Genomic DNA, 18,917 nt, shown 5'->3' with positions numbered 1-18,917 from the left:
GGCCGTCGGCCATGTGCTCGGGAATGCAGGAGATTCCAGGATGCACCCCCAAGACAGGCGACAAAGGAGGGCCGGAAGGGAGAGGGGCAGCAACCCCCAAGAAATGCAACTGTACGTCGTTTAGAAATCGCTACTTTTAAAAAAAAATTTTCAAAATGTTTTTCTGAAAGGATTATTTTTTGAGTAAACTCAGGTATTTGAAAGGCAAATATGTGACAAGCTCTTTGTGCATGAAATCAAACACAAGTGATTTTTTTTTTTTTAATTTCTGCAAATCTATCTAATCAAAGATCAGCTACCTAACTGATCCGTCCACTCACCAGATAAAAATAATAGAGCTGTCGTTAAGGAATCAAACAACTTTCAGAGAGAAAGAAACGCCCCAGGGTCTCCGAGGCCTCAGGTTTCTCAGAGGTGGCTCAGAACTCCCAGTTGGCCACGAGAAAGAGCCCCAGAGAGTCCCTCTGGCCCTCCTGGGCCTTCTCTACTTGACGCCTCTTGCCAGAGGGAGCAGGGCATACACAAGCAGGGGGGCGGGACGGTCTGCTGGATTCTAGAGACTCTGGTCCTTGTGCGTCCCAGGGACTGTCACCCAAGACACACTGGCCTTCACAACCCACATGCATTCAGCCTGAGGGTATTTTTTTGTATTTTAATTTTCCTTATTGTACTGACTTAAGATTTTGAAGCCCTGGGGGAGAACGCTCCTCCAACGACAGTTCTGGGGGACCACCAGGTGATTCTGTGGAGGCCACTGTATGATGGGAGATCTACAGAGGAGCCTCGGGGGATGAAGCTCGATGATAGCATCCTCCTGGAGAAGATGGCAGGTCTTAGGAGGGCTTGGAATACAGAGAGTGGGCTGGCACTTTGAACCGCCCGTGCTGTTGGTTAGGCACTGAAGGGAGACACGCGAACAGTGGTCACACAGTGGTGAGGTCAACGAAAACGGGCAGCTCTGGGGCCTGGTGTTGCCCTCTCGTCATTGGATTCCATGACAGGAGGCCACGGCTAGACAGAGACTTCCAGGACATGGGCCATGTTCAGCTTCTTCCTGGGCCATGACCTGACTGGGCCTCAGATCTGCCTCCCAGGGGCCAGGGAAGCTGATATGGGACATCAGGCAGGAAGAGGGACCCATCTGGTTCACGGGCACCTACCCTCAGCAGGACAGTGCGTCATTGGCATTTGCGGGTTTGGGTGAGGGTTAAAGTTGTCAGCCACAGTCCCGCTTCCTTTACCTCTTGGCTGGTAACCTGGTGGGGCTCAGCCTCTTCCTTCTCCTGCAGAGAAAGTAAGAACCACCTTTTCCTTAGGTAAGGGTTCTGAGATCATGTTGGTTACGCCTTCGAATGAGAACTTTTGCAATTTTTTGTGTCAATCTTCTGCATCGGCCTCCTGTGGTGACCACAGGACCTCTGAGGGCAAGAGCCTGCTTCCTGTGGTCCAGTTTAGCAAACATGCACAAAGCCGGCCTGGGGTGGGAGGGGGGGTGTCAGGAGAAGAGAAGTGCCAGTGCCTCTGATGTCCAGGGGCTCCCAGCCTGCACGGTGTGGGTGTGCTTGAGCTCCCCTCACGACACAGCTCAGGATGCATTCACCCACGCCACAGGTGTTTCTTGAGCACCTATTACATCTCCTGATCCGCACATGATTCTGTGTGTGGAGGGGATGGAGAGGCCAGGCTATGCAGAGGGTGTGTCCTTTCTCAGCAGCCACAGTGTCCTTGTCTATGTGCAACACAGCCTCTGTGCCATCAAAGCCCGTCTTGGAGGGCTGGCTCCAGATATTGCTGTTTATTTAAATTGCAAGCCATTCCCAAGTTCTAGTCCTTTAACTATGAGGATTAACCACACCTGGAACAGTGTGTCATTGACATCAGAAGCTGGCCTGTTGGTCTGCTGGGGAGGAGGAGGATGGTATAAACCAACCTACCCACTCCCAAGGCGGAGGGCTTCCCGGGTGGGCGTGAGTCCGGGGAAGAGTGGCTGCCAGTGGCCAAGGAGCCTGGAAGGAGCCCCCGGGGGAGGGACGGGGTGAGCAAGAGGGCAGCTCAGGTCTGCGGGCGGCCAGTGTGGAGCACGGGGACACCTGAGTGATTTCTCCTGCTGAAGAGGAAGGAGGAAGGCAGGGCCAGGTCCTTGCTGGGGACACAGGGAGCTGTCTGCTGTCCCCAGGCCAGAGCCGCTCACCCTCGGTCCTCCTGACATTCTGCCCGGGTCGTCCTCTGTGCAGAGCAGGCCCTGCACCCTGGGATGTGGAGCAGCATCCGTGGCCTCTACCCAGGAGATGCCAGCAGCGGCCCTCCCCCAGCTGTGACAACGGAAGCTGTCTCCAGGCACTGTCGGATGTCCCCAGGGGGCAAAATCGCCCTGGGTTGAGACTCTGCTGTAGGCAGAGGCTGTGTGCATGGAGGGGTGGCAGTGACAGGCCTCTCCGCAGGGAGCAAGCCCAGGAAGTCACAAGGACTGCCACAGCGCGGCCAGCTGCACGGCGATGTGGGCACCTGTAGGTCCTGGAAAATGGGTTCTAGCCTCCACCCTAAGGAAGAAGGGCTGTCCCAAGGTCGAGAGCTGTAGGTGTCAACATGCTCCATGCTCAGCAAGGCCGGGGCCCTGTCAGGCCACCGACCTTGGGCAGGACAGCCCCAGTGGGCACCACCTCAGGGGCCAGGCCATGCTGGGTGGCTGTTTATCTGTGTGCCCAGAGCTGCCTGCTGGGCGTATTAGAGGCCATGAAATAATGATGAGGTCTGGGAGGGGTAATTAAAAGCCACAGTGACATTGATCTGCTGAGATTTCTGAGAGAGCCCAGAGCCCACGGGGCGCCTCTCCATCTTACCTCATGCAGGCCCAGCCTGATTGGCCCCCTGGGCATTGCTGGGGGCCGTGGAACCTCACCTGTGGCCGGGAGACTCCCAGGGCAGCAGGCAGGCTGGCTTCAGAGCTGTGCAAAACAGGAGGCCCGAGCCTGGGGGGCAGCCCAGCTGCCTGCTCAGCCCCGGGAAGGCAGGAGCGGGCGTATCTGTTAAAGACGCAGGTCCCCGTTCTCCGTGTATGGAGGTTAACCTCTTCCCCTCCCAGCCCAGAGGCAGCCGGGCAGAGAGCCTCAGGTGCTCAGGGCCAAGCCACCCACCTAGCTGCGGGCCCAGCCATCTTAGCACCTCGAGCAACTGGAAGCAGATGAGGCCCACACTTGTTTCCCGCCCTTCGTCTTTGGCTGGGAACTGGGCACACTCGAAAAATCTGAACACCTAACATTTTCTTGTAAGAACAGTCTTTGCACTCTGATTACAAAAATAATCCTTCTATTGCTGTTGTTGCTACTGATGAGTTGTTTGCTTATCTATTGTCATTTTAGCTTTAGTTTAGAAATAAGCATAGCGGGTGGAATTGGTAGGACTGGAGGACCAGATCAAACCGCACTGGGGCCTTGGTTCTGCCACTTGATATCTCTATGATCATGGGTAAATCAAACCAGCACTCTGTGTCTTAGTGTCCCTCTTGTTAAACGGAAATAAAGAATAATTAGTGCTATGGGTTGGAAAGGACTGAAGGAAACCAAGTTTGCAAAATCAGGAACTTTGATAGCTCTTAGTTCACTAGCTCCATGGCTGTGCCAGATTCTCTCCTGTATGTGCATCCTTACTCCCTAGAAGTTCCTTGAAGTGGTCTTTAGCTGTCACTCTGTGCAGAGAGGGGAACAGAGAGCAAATCCTGCGTGAGCCCCAGTTGTCCACGGAGACACCCACCCCACCCCAGGGTTCCTGGGTGCTGGTTCTGCAGGAAGCCCTGAGTTCTTTTTTGGCTTCCGACTGCTAGAATTAGACAGTAGAAGCCCCAGAAGCCCCGCAACCATCTTCCTTCCTGTCCCCGCATGACCGCCATGCACCATACCCCTTACGTAATCGCTGCCTGGGGCCTTCTTTGTGCCAACACGCCTGTTTTTGCCCCGTGCCTTTGCCACACGGGTGGGGGTGGGAGCCGCGCCTCTGATCTCCTACTGTAAAGGAAGCCGTAACCCTATCAGATGGGAGGAGGGAGGCGTTTCCTTGGGGGCTTGAAAAAAATAGCCATTCTGCCCCAGGAGAGGGGCACCTGTGGGGGAGCTCAGGCCTGAGCGTGAAGAGATGCTTCCTTCCTTCTTGGGAGCCACCTTGAGAGGGGCAAAAGATCCTTCCAGACCTCTGCCGAGGATGTTCTGAATGAAAAGCCCCCATCCCGAAGTCTCCAGGGCACTGTGTCCCTTGGACTCCTGACGAGCGTGGTACGTGGGCTGTGCCCTGCTACAGGAGTGGAGAAGAAAGAGCTGAAAACGGCCCCAATGCAGTGCATGGTCCCTGCGCCCCCAGAGACCACCACAGAGAAATGCACATCACCCATTAGGGAATGGCCCGGGCGTCAGGGTCTTGTTTAATGTCGCTGTGACATGGCTGTTGTAAAGGCTCTTCCCGGTCACAGCCAGGCTGGGCAAGATTTAGAGGGCACATAAGTCCCCGTGCGGATGTTTTGATTTGGTCCAAGCTGGGAGGAGGTGAGGGTGACGGCACACACCCCGACGTTGGGTGACACCCCCGCGAGGGTATCACCCCAGATTAAACCAAGCGAGGCTAGTGGCATCCTGTCCTCCACGCTGGGTTCAAGAACATTCTCTGGTGGTTCAAGAACATTCTGCTTGCAAACAACATCTAGCCTGTAAACCGAAACTGAGGGCGTCCCTTGGGTGCCATGCACACAGTCTGTCCTGTGGACAGAAAGAAAGAGCTTCTCTTGCCGTCTAGCCCACCACCAGCCCATAATCTTATGTCATAGTTCCAAAAAAAAAAAAAAAAAAAAAAGATTTGGGAATCAAAACTCATCTTCCTCCATTCTTGGGTGGCAAAACCTGTCGTGACCTGATGGAGCTCCTGTGAGACTGTGGATGGTCTGTACCTCCCCTCTTCATGTGAATGGACACTCATTTTGCTGCAGAAATATGAAGGCACTCTCCTGGGGGTGCTGCCTCAGTGTCCCCCCAGGTTGGTGCATAGTGTACAATCATGAGACGTGTCCACCTTCTAAAATGTGCCTAGTCCTGATTTCTGAAATACATCCCTCCCTACAGTTTCAGAAAAGGGACAGTTGGCCTATGAATCAAATGCTTAGTCTCACTTGGGATTTGCGGCCCATAGACAGCTTTGGGTGGTGGCGGTTGGAGAGATGCATGGATCTTGACCCCAATTCTGGTCTCTGCAGCCCAGGCCTGTGGCCTCCCCCGTCACCTTGAACTCCTGGGGGCCTCAGGTGGCCCTGTGGTAGGGAAGGGTGCCAAGGGCCTCTTCCTTGCAAGGTTGATGTGGTTTAAGTTTGCAAGGGCGAGTCTCATGGAGGGCCCCTCGGGGCATCGCCTTCTCAGAAGCCTGTTGTGAGGAGGCAGACCCAGGCAAACGGGGCTGAAATTTCTACTTCTTTGGAGTCTGCAGCCCTGTGCTTGGAGGCCCCTGGGAGCTGGGGTAGGGCGGGGCAAGTGCATTAAGAGCTTCTGAGGCCACAGCAATTAGCAGAAGCCACCAAGACCTTTGCCATCGTAATTGGCTGTCCCCAACCTGGTGCTTCAGGGGACTCCCAGGCTCTCAGGGAGCGCTTGGGGATGGTGCCACCCGCAGAGGAGCGCATCCCTGACCAGCAGAGCTGAGTAAATAGGGTGACAGTCGCCTTCTGAAGGGTGATGCAAGAGGGTGTCTGGCGCGTGTGCAAGGCCAGCTGGGAAGGACGGGCTGGGCACGTGGCGGGGGCCCAGGCCCACTCTGTTGGAGGTTCTCTTCCCGCCTCCTGCTCCTCTCGCTCAGCTTCGCTCCCACCTGTCTCCCTCTCCTCCGGCCTCTCCCTCACTGCCTGTTTCTGTCTGTGACCTGTGGTTCTGTCCCCTGGACATCTCTGCAGGCTCATCTGCCCTTGTCCCTAGGCTGCCTCTTGTCACCCGTGCACACGGGCATTCAGCTATGCTCCGTGCACACAACTGAAGTGGCTCTGGCCTCCGCTGGCCCTGCCCTTCCACTGAGCCCAGGGTCCTCCCCAAAGAGATGATTCAGGGTGCACGGTGGAGGGGGGCAGGGGTGTTTTCTGGTTCATTCTATCAGTGGATATTTGAGGATCGCCCGCTAAGCGCTGGGCCCTGGGGCTGCAGGAGTGAATGAGAAAACCTGCTCCATGGTGGATGGTGGGGGGATGCATCGCTAAAACCTCGTCCTTCAGAGTGACAAGAGCAGGTGTGGAATACAAGATGCTGAGGGGCAGGAAAGAATGATCAGGGAGGATTCACTGGAGGGACTTGGAGGTGTTCTGAGTGAGGTAACCCAGAAATGTATGTTGCTGCAGGGAAGACGAGCACCCCAGCACAGGGAAACAGTGCAAAGGCCCTGTGGCAGAAGGCTGCTGGGTGAGTTTAAGGATTAGCAAAGAGCACCTGGGGTGATAGAATGAAGTGTCAAAGAATTTAAGTACATTCTTATCTAATCTTGGCAAATCAAGAAACTGTGGATAAGACATTTAAAATTGCCACCCAATATCACAGCATTTTAAAGTTAGTCACTGAGCTAAGATTCCCGCTCTAGCCTACAAAGCACAGACCACGTCTGCCCCAGGCTTAGGTAGAAAGGGCTGCAGAAATTGGAATGGACCCATAAGCACCGGATCCTGTGCACTAAAAATGCTCAGGGGCAACCATTGTCCTAACCTCTGAGGTCAGGAAGAGCTACAAGTGACAGTCGTGAAAACCCAAGCCCCTGCTGCTGGGAGTGGGCAGGGTGCATCAAGAGGACTGGATGACATCTAAGTCCCCAAGTGACTGATCGCTCACAACCAAGGAATCAGGCCAGAGAGCCGAGGCACCTCACCCAAGAGCCACAGCATGTAAGCAACGAGATCTGCAATCAGATCCCGTCCATCTGCCCCGCTTCCCGGGCCTGGGGGCCTGGGGCAGGTGTAAAGCGAGACTGAAAATAAAAGCAAATGAAGACCAGAAATCATGCGGTCACGGACCTGGTGTGTGAAACAGTCCTTGTGTCAGAGTGACTAGATTTATAAGCAATCAACAATCACCTTTACTGACAAAACCTACTTTCCACCAAGAAAAACAAGTTATTATTTTAACCTCACAAGTTATTATTTTAACCTCCCACCGATTCTTTTTTTTTTTTTTTTGAGTGTGAAACGTGATTTTGAAAGAGTAATTACATATCTTTGTATCACATGAGTGGGAAGCAGGACCCATCAATGAATCACCTACTCTCTGGGACTCTCACATTGATCCGGAAGCATATAAGGTTGGGACCGCCCCTGAGTGGGAGCCTCTCACCCCTGGGAGAAGGAAGAGAGCTTCTAGCACCTTCTTGAGCATCCCAACGTTCTCAGGCGAGGACACGTCCGTTCACTAAGGCACACTTTCTCCCTTTACCGCCTCCACTCTTCTTTACCAAGCCAAGCTTTCCTGGGGGCCTGCTGGGTTCCAGACCCTTGCTGCTGAGGATGCAGCCCCTGCGCTGCCCGAGTCGGGTTTATCTGTGACAAACCAAGGCTGGGCTCCTTCCCATGAGGTCCTCTGTCCTCGCAGCCCTCCTGCAGCTAAGGACGCCAGAATTTAGGGGCAAAGAGGGTGGAGTGGAAGGAAGGGTGAATGAACCAGGCGCTTCGTACCTTGCACTTGACAAAGCAAGTGGAGAAGGGGTTCTGCCGGCCCCCAACCCCAGCCCTGATGGCTGTCGTGGGGGTGGGAGTGCAGCCTTAGTCCTGGGCTCAGGTGGGGACAGATCAGGGCAGAAGAGCCAGGTGATGCCTGTAATCTCAGCAGCTCTGGAGGCTGAGGCAGGAGGATGGAAAGTTCGAAGCCAGCCCTGGCAACTTAGCAAGGCCCTCAGCAACTTGGCAAGACCCTGTCTCCAAATGAAATCCAGCAAAAGGCCTGGGATGGGGCTCAGTGGTGAAGAACCCCTGGGTTCAATCCCCAGTACCAAAAAGAAGAGCCAGGTAACAAAGCAGCAGAGCACTGGCCAGAGGGAATGCCCGAGAGGGGACATGGAAATATTGATTATCTGAGTCTCTGAAACCCAGAGTGAGTCACATCCTCTGGCAGGAAAGCCCCCACCCCAGTCCCTCTCCGGGGTTCAGCCCGATCACTGGAAACAGACAGGAGGCCCAGCGCGAGAGTCACACTGGGAGGCTTTCTGTTCTGACCAGGTGTGCCCCTAATGGGCCCTCCAAGTTGTATTCTGACTCTTGGGGCTTTTTAGAGACTAAACCACATTCACCTCCTGATGAGCACACAGAGGCACGGATGTCCATGTGACACCGCCGCGGGAAGACCGGGAGAAGGGGGCACCAGGCCTTAGTGTCCAGCTAGTCACCCATTGTAAACCCCATCTTAGCACCGGGAATAAAGAACTAGTGCCCACTCCCTCCAGATGATACCAAAAAACAGGTCCACATACGCACAAAAGCTATGTCCTTTGTATATAGTTCAAACATGAGAATTTAGCCTTAGTTTTAAGAAGGTGTTGGTATGACCCCACATGATTTTATACATCTCTATATGTGTGAGCATAAATAATAAATGGATCTCCATACGCGACATTATACATGCCAATATAAGCAATTGGATTTAAAATGGGTCTTGAAGTATTATTTTAACTCTCGTAGGTTTCTGACGGCCCTAGAATCAAATTAGTCAGCGGCTCTGATTGCCACGGGGAAAGATAATTTCAGGAATGATAAGAATTGCAATATCAGTTAGTCCCGGCTTGTTAATGAAACTTCAAAGTTGAAACCAAAGTAGGAGTGCACAGATCGCTCCAGAGGAAAAGTCCCAGGGTTCTACGAATCTTCTCTCTGTCTTTAATGAATGCTTAACCTCCCTGCACTTGAACTCGGGCATCATGGCCAGTAGTCAATTTCATTCTACTTCACGTATTTTTTTTCCCCCTTTTAATCCTGAAAATCTGTAGCCATGTCATCAGCTCCTTCTTAATTATACCATATTCTTTACATCTGTCCTGCTAAATAACTCTAATTGAAATAGCACCGGCGTGAATTTTTGTAATGTTCCCCCCAAGACATCCCGAAAGTGACTCACGAGAAAACAGACTGAAGTCACAGCTGGAAGCGCGTCAAGGATCATTTCCATTTTTACATGATTAATTTGAATTTAATATCTTAAATCAAAACCTGATTAATTTAAATAAAATTTTGATGGTGCCCTGCTTCTAATATACATTGCAGTAATTAGATTCGGCTTAATGTGATTTTTTTTTTACATAATTAAAAAAAAGGGGGAAGTCAAGTGTAACAATGCAATGTTGATACAGATCTGTCTAAATGTATGGAGGGGACCTCAGTTTGGGACATCAGCAGGTGAAACGTTGAGGCAATGAAGGGGACTCAAGCGAGCCAGGGACGCAGGTGACTGTTCCGTGTTCATCCCCTAAGTGCAGCAAGATGGCTTGTTCCAGCGGTAAAAGAAGAGAAAGCTTTCATTCTAAACGAGGATGCACCCAGGATGGAATGGACAGGACACTATCTCATAGATGCCAACACCCCCTCTCCTCTGGGGACATTGGGCGACGGCCTCTGCTGTGGTTAGATGGGGTTCAAGTGTGTCTCCGAAGGGTTCCTGTGCTGCAGACTTGGACCCAGGCTGGCACCTTGGGAGGTGGTGGATCTTGAAGAGGAGGAGGCTCCTGAAATGTGTATAGGTCACAATGTGCCACCCTTGGAAGGGATGTTGGCGTGGAGTGGGCTAGTTCCTGCAAGAAAGGGTTGTGATAAGGAGAGTTTGGCTTCTTGGCTGTCTCTCCTGCTTCCTGTCTTGCCGTGTGATCTTCTGTATGTCCTCCCATCCTTGTGACACCACCAGCCATAGGGCTCTCACCAGAGCCCAGAAAATGCTGACACCACGCTCCTGAATCTCCAGAGCTGTGAGATAAATAAGCCTTTTGCTTTAAAAAGTTCCCAGCCTCTGGTATTTTGTCATAGCAACATAAAACACACCAGGAGAGCTTCCAATGTGCATGTGCCCAAGACAGAGCAGGGACCAGTGTTACGATCAATGAGGATGTGGGTCCCACACAAGGGCAACATGCTCTTTGCAGCCCCTTTGGAAATTTGGTGCCTGGGTCATCATCCTGGAGGACTCCACTTTGCATGACCTCCCCTTCTTGAGAAGAGGAAATGAGTCTGGAGAGCGTGGAAGCTTTTCCCTCAAGACCTCTGTTCACCCCGATTCTAATGGGCCTCGCTGCTGTCAATCATCCTGGAAACGATGCGCACATGATGACCTCACGACAGACGGGTTGCACTCTAGAGATCTAGTCCTGGCTCCCTGCTTCCTCACCACCAGGAAGCAACCTGATCCAAGCTGGGCCACATCAGGGTGCCAGAAGGTCAGTTTTCCAAACCTGGTCTTTGCCCAAACCTGCCCAGAGACACTGGGGATGTCACTGTCCTCGGGTCAGCGTGTCACCAGCTGTGGAAGGGCTCGGGCCTGACAAGCCCCTGCCACAGGATCCGAGCCTTGGAGCCCAAGGCCGAGTGGCCGAGTGGCCGGCCTTGCCCTGGAGCTTCTCTGGTGTGAGAGAGCTTCCATGGCCGAAGCCCACTACAGTTTCACAGGAGCTTCAGGCTGATTCCTCGCGAGGCTGGGCTGTCCCTCGTGGGCCAGGTGTGATGGACTCCAGTGAAACCTGGAACCAGCCACGGGAAGGGGGCGCAGGGCTTATGGGCAGGGCTGCACGTACGTGGAAGAGGAGCTGGCATCCCCACGGCTCGCTCCACGTGGAAGCATCTGACCTTCTGTGCCCATGTCTTCCCCTTCAACTTCCTGTCCTCCAGGTCCTCTGGGTCCTCTGAGCACGCCACACACCATGGTGGCTGTGTGAACTGGCGATACGTTAGTTAGCTGACCGTGGTGATCACTGTACAATGCAGACGTAGATCCAATCATCAACCTGCACCTTGAATATACACAGTGAAGTGAAGAGAGCACAATGTGTATTGTTTCTCTTTGTTATTTATTAGATTTTAGTTCAGGACACTTTGAAATATGCCTTTGCAAAAGAAGTTGGATAACACTGTGTATGTATTATGCAGAATAGAGTTTGCTTGACTCATATCTACAAAGATTGGTTATGTCTCCCCCTCTTCTCTCCTCCCTTCCCTCTGCTCATTCTGTATTTCTTCCTGTAACACAGTTCCATAAGTGACCTACGCTGAAGTTCACCCTAGCACCCCCTTCGCCCTAGCACCTTGGAGAAGAGAGAAATTGTCACTCTGTGCCTGTGTCCTTGTGTCCGAGGATTTGAGGACAGGGGCAGGGAGAGGCATGGCATGCTGAGATTCCTCAAAACCTCCTGCCAAACTTTAAGCGGCCAAGGTTGGAATTTACTTCGGCGACAGTCATCAACGCGTTCCTCAGAGGGGTTGATTCTGTCTCCCGCTGTTTCACCAGGATCGCGAGGTCTGGGGATCATTTACACTGCACTCTGCCTTGTGCCATGGAATGGACTGAAGCTTCCACCTTAGTGCACGTAAGGGAGACCAGTTAAGTCACCAACTTTGAGCCAAAGTGAACAGAACACACTTGAAGTTCACTTCCAGACCTCCTGTGGCTTCCCTACGCATTCCGCACTGTGGAGTCACGTTGCTGTTCGCACGACGACTGAGGATCATTGCACTAACGATGCTTCCACGTGTAGTTGCCTCTGTGCATGTAGCCCGCGGAACTGAGAATCTCCACCATCTATCCAGATGCTCTGACTCCCCTGCCTCAGAGGCATTTTTCAACCTTCCCATGGACTTGAAAATCGGGGCTCATAGACAGCCATTTGACTCATCAAGGTTTTGCAATGGGGAGAAAAATAACGACTAGGGTCCCCACCCGAGTTGGATCACAGTTCAAACTTGGCTTTATCACCCTTCTTGTGTGGTTGGGCCTCACCCCCTCTGTCAATCCAGGTGTGCAGGTAATTGGCCGTCCCCTTGCCTGGGACCAGGCTGTCTGGAGCCCCCTGCAAATCAGCAGCTGCACATTGGAAAAGGTGGTGGTGCCAACCATCAGCTCGGGCCTGCCTAGCAGAGAGGTCTTCTGACGCTTCCCATTGACAGAGGGAAAGAGCTCACAAAAGGGTTTCACGGAAGTCGCTGATTTATAATTCATCACAAAGGGTCTCCAACGTGATGACTTTCTAATCTGACAACCAGGACTTCTGATGACTATCAACAATTTAATTTCTTTCTAAATTTAGATTTTTCGCTTCTCGGCATCAAACACCAAAGCCAGCTAAAAACAGCGAGCCGTGAATGTGAGAGGGAGAGTCTTACCTCTGCAGTGTTTTCTCTTTCTTTTCTTAATGTCAAAGTTAAAGTCAAAACAAAATTAATCAGGAGGGGCTATCTATGATGACTCCCCATTCAACTCAGGAGGAAGGGGTGGGGGCAGACATATCTTTGCCAACAGCCAAAGGAATGCCCTTTCAAAGAGCGTCCTTAGACTAGAGGCTCTGGAGACAGGTTGGAGATCTTCCGTATTTAGCAGGTGGATCAAAACTCCCTGGCTCTGGTCTAACTTTCTCTCTTATTATAAGCAGCAGGGGTTGGGGATTGTATGGGCCATGATTTAAATGGTTAATTGAAAGGAAGCTATGGTGAGCTGTGTCTAGCTACAATATTACCGAGACAATCTTATCTGAGCTTACAGAGCAAGTTCCAATTTGTAACTGCTGTATGCATTTCTAGCAGATAAAACTCTTAAGAATCCCAGACCTGAGTAAAGCTACCTTGCCGTTCTGGACTCTCTCACCCTGCCCCTTCTGCTACTTGTTCTGTTCACCCTCCTCTTTCCTGTCTCTGCTAGGAAGTAGTGTCACGACCCAAAGTCTCAACCTTAGGCAAACGGATTTAGTCATAAAGTGGTGGGATGAAGTGAGACTTGCTACTAAGCCGTACTGAACAGAGGAGAAAACCGAGGGTCACAGAGGTCCAGTGACTCATCAAGGTTTTGCAATGGGGAGAAAAATAACATTGTTGGGACCAGAATCTGGGCTTTGTCCTCATAAGCCCCGCATCCTTTGGGTGGCATGGAGAAACGGCAGAAGGATTGCCTTCCTTTAATATGAGGGGATATATATCTAATCTTTGAAAACCAAAGCCATCTGTCTCATAGTTTAATGGCAAAATTAATATATCTTCATTTTTACAGGAAATCCTTGCCCAAGAAGAAAAAAAAAAGTTGTAAATATCTATTTCTTCCAGGAACTTCCTGGGAAACCCATGTAAAGTACCCCCAAGCTATTCTAATCTTCAGTAGATAGCAGGAAGCACTCAGTTTACTACCCAAGACACTGTGGACACCCTCCCCCCCAGCACCCTCACCAGCGACACCCACCAGTCTTAAACTGTGACAGCTGGGCCTCTCCCACCCCCTGCCGAGGGACCACACTGAAGTTGGACTGCAGAATTTCGGGGATCCTGCCTCACTAAGACCCTGCTGAGGCAGCGCAGTCCGACCGTGAGGGTGCACTGCCTGGGGGCTGTCAGCAGGTGGGTTTGGGGAGCCACGGGGGGGGGGGGGGGCGGCGAGGCCGGGCCTCTGAGTGCGGCTGGAAGGTCAGGTTGATGAGGCAGGGGAGTAACCGCTGATAAAACAGGGGGTAGAGAGTTCCATCCCAGGACATCTGCCCTGAGTCCCCTGTCACTGGGCAGATGGAAAGACTTGGCCTTGGCCCTCCTGGGCCTCACCGTTCAGTTAGTGATTGGGGCCCCTCCACACATGCCACGTGTCCCTGGCCACATGGGTTTCGTGAAGAGCAGGATGGCCAACCCCGAGGACAGAGGCTCAGTCCTCCGGCCTGTGTTGGAGAGACCCAGTCCAGGTGACCCGACTGACCATGAGCATCCGGGGACAGCCGTCCAGGGAGTGCGTGCCCCTGAGGGGCGGTTGGCACCGCCATGTCCTGACTGTTTGGCTTTGGGCAAGAGCGTGCTCCTCGTCACTGTCAACCAGGAAGGTCGTAAGGGTACCCAGCGTGGAGGAGGGAGCGCCCGCACAGGGAGCCCCAGGAACGGCAGGGGATGACTGCTCGAGAAGCTTCCCTGAGGTCCTAGCTGCCTTCTGATGAAGGAGCAAAGGCAGGGGTCCCCTCCCTCCCATTGGACACTCGGTGTACATCGAAAAGCAAGAAAGTCCCTTCTGCTCCTACCTGCTGGGAGGGGGTGGTCCCTCCTGTCCCCACTCTCTGCACCTGTCTCCATGACATAAGGTGACGAGGTGACCTCCAGGGGACTCTGCCGTCTCTCAGCAACACCCCAAGCCCCCTCACCTCCGCAGACCATCACCCACCTTGTCTTCCGGAAACATCACCTTTGCCAACGTATCGCTCGCCTGAGATGTTAGGAATATCTCGGGCTTTGTTTCTCTGTTATAATAGATGTAAATTAATGTTTTGCCTCTGTTTGCCACGGTAATCATAGAGGCAAGTGTATACTCCTAACAGCTATCTTATTTTCAATTTGCAAAGCATACTGTGCTTAATCCCACGAGGCAGCCCGTGGCTCCAGATATGAATTTTAAAAGATAATTAGCCCAGTGCAGAAGTTGCTCCCTGTGACTCGGAGCACGCACGGGAGCCTGGTCAGGGGGATCCTCCAGGGGACCCTGTCGGGTCACAGATCCCCCCCGTGGTTTAGGACATTTTTTTCCATCACCACCGCCTTTGTGTGAACCAGATGATTTGTTCATGAAAATGTAAATCGTGTCCATACTAGAAGCTAGAATTTCTTTGGGGGGTTGTTATTTGAGGATTCCCACCCCCGCTTCCGACCCTCTTTCTGTTTATAATATTCATGGATGGCAGGTGACTTTTTTTTTTTCTATTTCTTTTTAATAATGCTCACTGAAAGAAAGGGCAAGGCTTGCGTTGGTTATTTGTATTGTTTAGTGCCCATGGCTTAGTAAGTGACCATTTCTTAGAAAAAGGCTGCAGAAAAAAAAAAATGTTGGTCCAATGAGACGAACGTCCTGCCCGGCTCTAACCATGGTCTCTGCTGGTGGGACTTCACCCCCACAGGAAATCAGTTAGGAAAACAGGCACACAGTGTGACAGGCTGAGGGAGCATGCCCAGCCACCAAGGACTCCTCAAGGTATAAGCCAGCCAACGGGGGTCATCTCCCTCAGTGGTCAGACACTGGCCACTCCCTCAGGGACACTGCCTGGCGGGCTCCGTGGGATCAGAGAAGGCAGGAAGCTAGGCAGCGCAGCAGAGGGGAGCTCTGTGAGCCAAGGAGGGAGAGCAGACTCTTTCCTGCCCAGTGTCTGGGATCCCTTCCTGGAGGAGGTGGGGATTGAAATGGCTTTGACCACACCCATAATGTCTGTTTTAACCAGAAAAGTCACACTTTAACTTTGGAATTTCTATCTGGCTTGTGCCATGTATAATTTAAACAGGTGTCTTATATTTTGATGTCACGATCCTTCCCGTAAATGGAACCCGGGGCATTATCATAGTTCACATGCAACACCTATGTAGCAGTCCTGCTCATCTGTCACCTCTCTCAATCCCATTAGCTCAGTGGCTTCTGACTGACCCAGGAGGACACCAGGCACAGGGAGGCTCAGGAACATACTAAAGACTCCGTCAGTGGGAGGCAGCCTGGCTTTGGACCTGGGTAGTGCCTGTTCCCAGGCTCTGCGCTACCAGACCACAGAGTTCTTCCTGCCTCCCAGGTAGCACAGGTGGGGAAGGGTCTGTTGAAGGAGCCCCATGGATGGCATCACATGGTGGCCTCTGCTGGGAACTCCACCTCATCACTCACAGCAGTCTGTCCCCAGCATTGGCTGGCCATGGGTACAGAGAACAGAACCCCAATTTGGTCATTCAACTCATATCAGGTTACCAAGAACAAAAATCTTAATGCATTTTAAGGGTAATTTTCTCCTTTGTCATATAAGCTAGGGGACTTCCCTTTCAATGAGAAAAATGTCACGGTATTGAAGTTCACTGAGCCTCGTGTTGCAGGGAAATCAGTCATGGGCATATGTAAGTGCTGGCAGGTGTGAGTGTACGGTGTGTGTGTGTGTGTGTGTTTCACATACATATGTGAGGAAAAAACCAGACTGAGGTTTCAGACAGACTGTGAAAGACCAGAAGGTTCTGACATCTGTTCTGAGATGCCCTGGTCATTGTGGTCCTGAGCTTGCTGGTGGCCTCTGGGCATCACTGAGCTCTATCCTCTGTGGTTGCACAGGGTGCCTGGCCTTCTAGTGGATATAAAAGTGGTTGGTAGAATGATTGTCCAAGGCTTTCTAGAAGGGAGAGGAGAGTTCTGGAGAGCTCGGGAGTGTTCCCCCAGCCCTGGCTAGAAAGACAAGGTCCCCTGGATGAGAACAATGACTCGAAGTTGGTGCCACTCACAATAAAACTGAAGGATTCTTTTAATCAGAACCTTGTTCTCAGATGTTTAAATAGACTTTATTTTTTTTAATGTCAGGGGGAAAACACACATTCAGACTCTCTGAGATACCTACAGTGCTACAGAAAAACCAGATCATAAAACAAAAAGCCAGAATTTTGGTGAAATCCTGTCTCGAGGCTCCAAAATGCAATGTGCCTCCACCTGGCAGATCCGGGAGGAGGCCTTGCTCATCACAGCCGGGGAAGAGAGCGCTTTGCCATCAGGAGCTCACTTCCCATTCCAGCATCCTCTCCCTACCCAGCAGAGGCTTCCAGAATTCTTGATGGACACACCTGCCCACTGACCACCACAATGTAGGTGTGGCCGGAGCCCTGGCTGAGCCGTGGGCCAGGTGGACTCAGGTAGGCAGTGCACAGAGGAGGAGGGAGCCCGAGAGAAACCTCGCTGTTCCTGTTACCTGTAAGAAGCTGAGGACCACGTCTTTGTCTCCCTGCGTTAGACCAAGTCCTTCTTTTATCCTCTTCCTTACCGCAAAAGTGTTTTCTTCCTTCAAAAAGACCCTTTGTTTTCCATCCTGCCTTCAAGTCCAAGGGCAGGAGAGCAATACTCTGTTAGGACAGCCCCCGGGGCACATGCCCCACATCAGCACCCCAGATTCCAGAAGGGCGTTGCCACCGCACTCAGCCCCTGGTGTGTGGGTTGTTTGCTTTTTTGCTTTCTGCCTGCACAGGGGAGAATAAAAGGGGGGCTGCATCTGGTCTTTTCTATCCTTGGGTCTTCAGTGTTTGCGTGGTTTCCCACTCATTAAAGAATAGGTTGGGGCCTGGGGCTGGGGCTCAGTGGTAGAGCACTTGCCGAACTTATGTGAGGTCCTGGGTTCCATTCTCAGACATACAAATAAAATAAAAATAAAAGTCCATCAACCACTAAAATATGAATATATATACACGTGTGTGTGTGTGTGTGTGTGTGTGTATAAATTGAATAACAGCTTGACAATTTTAAAGCTTCCTCTCAGGACAAAAACAGCACCAACCCCCCAGGTCAGCCTTCTTCCTCTGTGACGTTGCCCAGGGGCCTTTCCATGGGCTCTGAGTATCACTAGAACAGGGGCTTGTTTTCCATGAACATGGCCCCAGTACCTGGGGGGTGGGTTGTGCATCTATAACTGAGGAACTCAGCCTCACCTTCTGGGAAGCACCAGGGTCATCTCAAAGGAGAGGTCATTTAAAGGCCCCAGATGTGCTTTAATTTGGGGCAGTGTTTCCCAGAGGCCAGTCCTTCACTGGGTGATTATTGATAGGTAGAAAGAAAGAAGGAAGAGAGGAAGGGGGGAGGGAAAGAAGGAGGGAAAGAAAAGAGAAAGAAATAAGGGATCTTAATACACATCAGGAGAGCACGTCTGAGCACAGCAGCTATGCCTGTGAGCTAGCAAAGTTAGCTCGGATCGGAGTGTTGGAGGGTGTGAGTTTTGAATATCATTCTATATTCAAACATAGACAATTCTTAGGGAACTCTTCTTTTGGTGGCTACAACCTCAACACCTATGCTGGGTGCCTGAGAAACAGTAGGTACCTGTCTTGACTGGAAGACCAAGTATCTGGGACACAGCACTCTCCCGTGGCCCAAACCATCAAGGAATTTGCAGGGCAAGTCAGGAGCACTGAGACCTGTGAACAGGAAGTAAGTCCCATCGGCTTGACCTGCAGCGTCTCAACTCTGAGGCCAGGCACCACATGTGACAGCCTTGGTGCAGAACCGAGGCTCACAGGACCGAGGCTCACAGGACCGAGAGCATTTACAAGGACATGCGTTAATCCACATCACCTTCCTGCACGTTTCACTTCACCCCCAGAACACCCCGGGCTCAAGGCCCCTGCCTCCTCCAGCATGTCTGCAGGCAGCTGGCTCCCTTGGGCAGTCTGTGCGTGATGGACAGCTCATGAGGCAAGCCCCTTTAGGACTGGGTTGAAGACGTCCTCCCCATCATTCTCCTGTGTCTGTGAGCACAGGGGCCACACCCTGAGGACTCCTGCTTCTGGTGTCCCTGCTGGAGCAAGTCCCCTTTCCCACTGAAGATCTTGGCTGGGGAGGCAGGCTGGGAGAGAGGAGGGTTAGCAACCTGTTTGTGTGCCTGGGCTGAAGGGAAGCAGTGGGTGACGCCCTTCTGGCTTTGGTCTCCTGGGTGCTCGAGGGCATGGCTGTGTCTGGGAGCCTGGAGGTGGCTTAAAGTTGATGTCCACTTCAGGAGTGCAAGGTCCTGGGAGGTGGTAGAGGAAATCCTGCGTGGCTCACGTCCTAGGTGTGTATCTGACTTGCTAGGGGAGTCTGGTCTTTGCAGTCAGGAAGGTCTTTGTCCCCATCCTTCTTCCACCCATTAGCATCTGTGCCCACTTGTCAGTGTCACCTCACCTCCAAAAGGAGGAGAGGAGTGACATCCTCAGAAAATTATGAGGACTGAAATCAAGTAAGGTGTCATGT

The 18,917-nt window shown here is 52.1% G+C and overlaps 2 long non-coding RNA genes across 2 annotated transcripts in view; both read left to right on the top strand.

Moving 5' to 3' along the window:
- Positions 1-1,268: 1,268 nt before the first annotated feature.
- Positions 1,269-18,917, top strand: part of LOC114101629 (uncharacterized) — a 37,443-nt gene continuing 19,794 nt past the window's right edge. Inside the window, exon 1 of the long non-coding RNA XR_011706521.1 lies at positions 1,269-1,316. This is a non-coding gene — a long non-coding RNA (uncharacterized lncRNA). The remainder of the gene's footprint in view (positions 1,317-18,917) is intronic.
- LOC139704658 (uncharacterized) lies at positions 13,375-17,378 on the top strand. Its single transcript, XR_011706520.1, has 2 exons — positions 13,375-13,564; positions 16,512-17,378. It is a non-coding gene; the product is annotated as an uncharacterized lncRNA (long non-coding RNA).

This window comes from Marmota flaviventris, chromosome 2, assembly GCF_047511675.1.
Source record: "Marmota flaviventris isolate mMarFla1 chromosome 2, mMarFla1.hap1, whole genome shotgun sequence".
In the NCBI taxonomy this organism is placed as follows: Eukaryota; Metazoa; Chordata; class Mammalia; order Rodentia; family Sciuridae; genus Marmota; species Marmota flaviventris.
The sequence above is the reverse complement of the archived record's forward strand: the minus strand, read 5'-3'. Positions and strand labels throughout refer to the sequence as shown.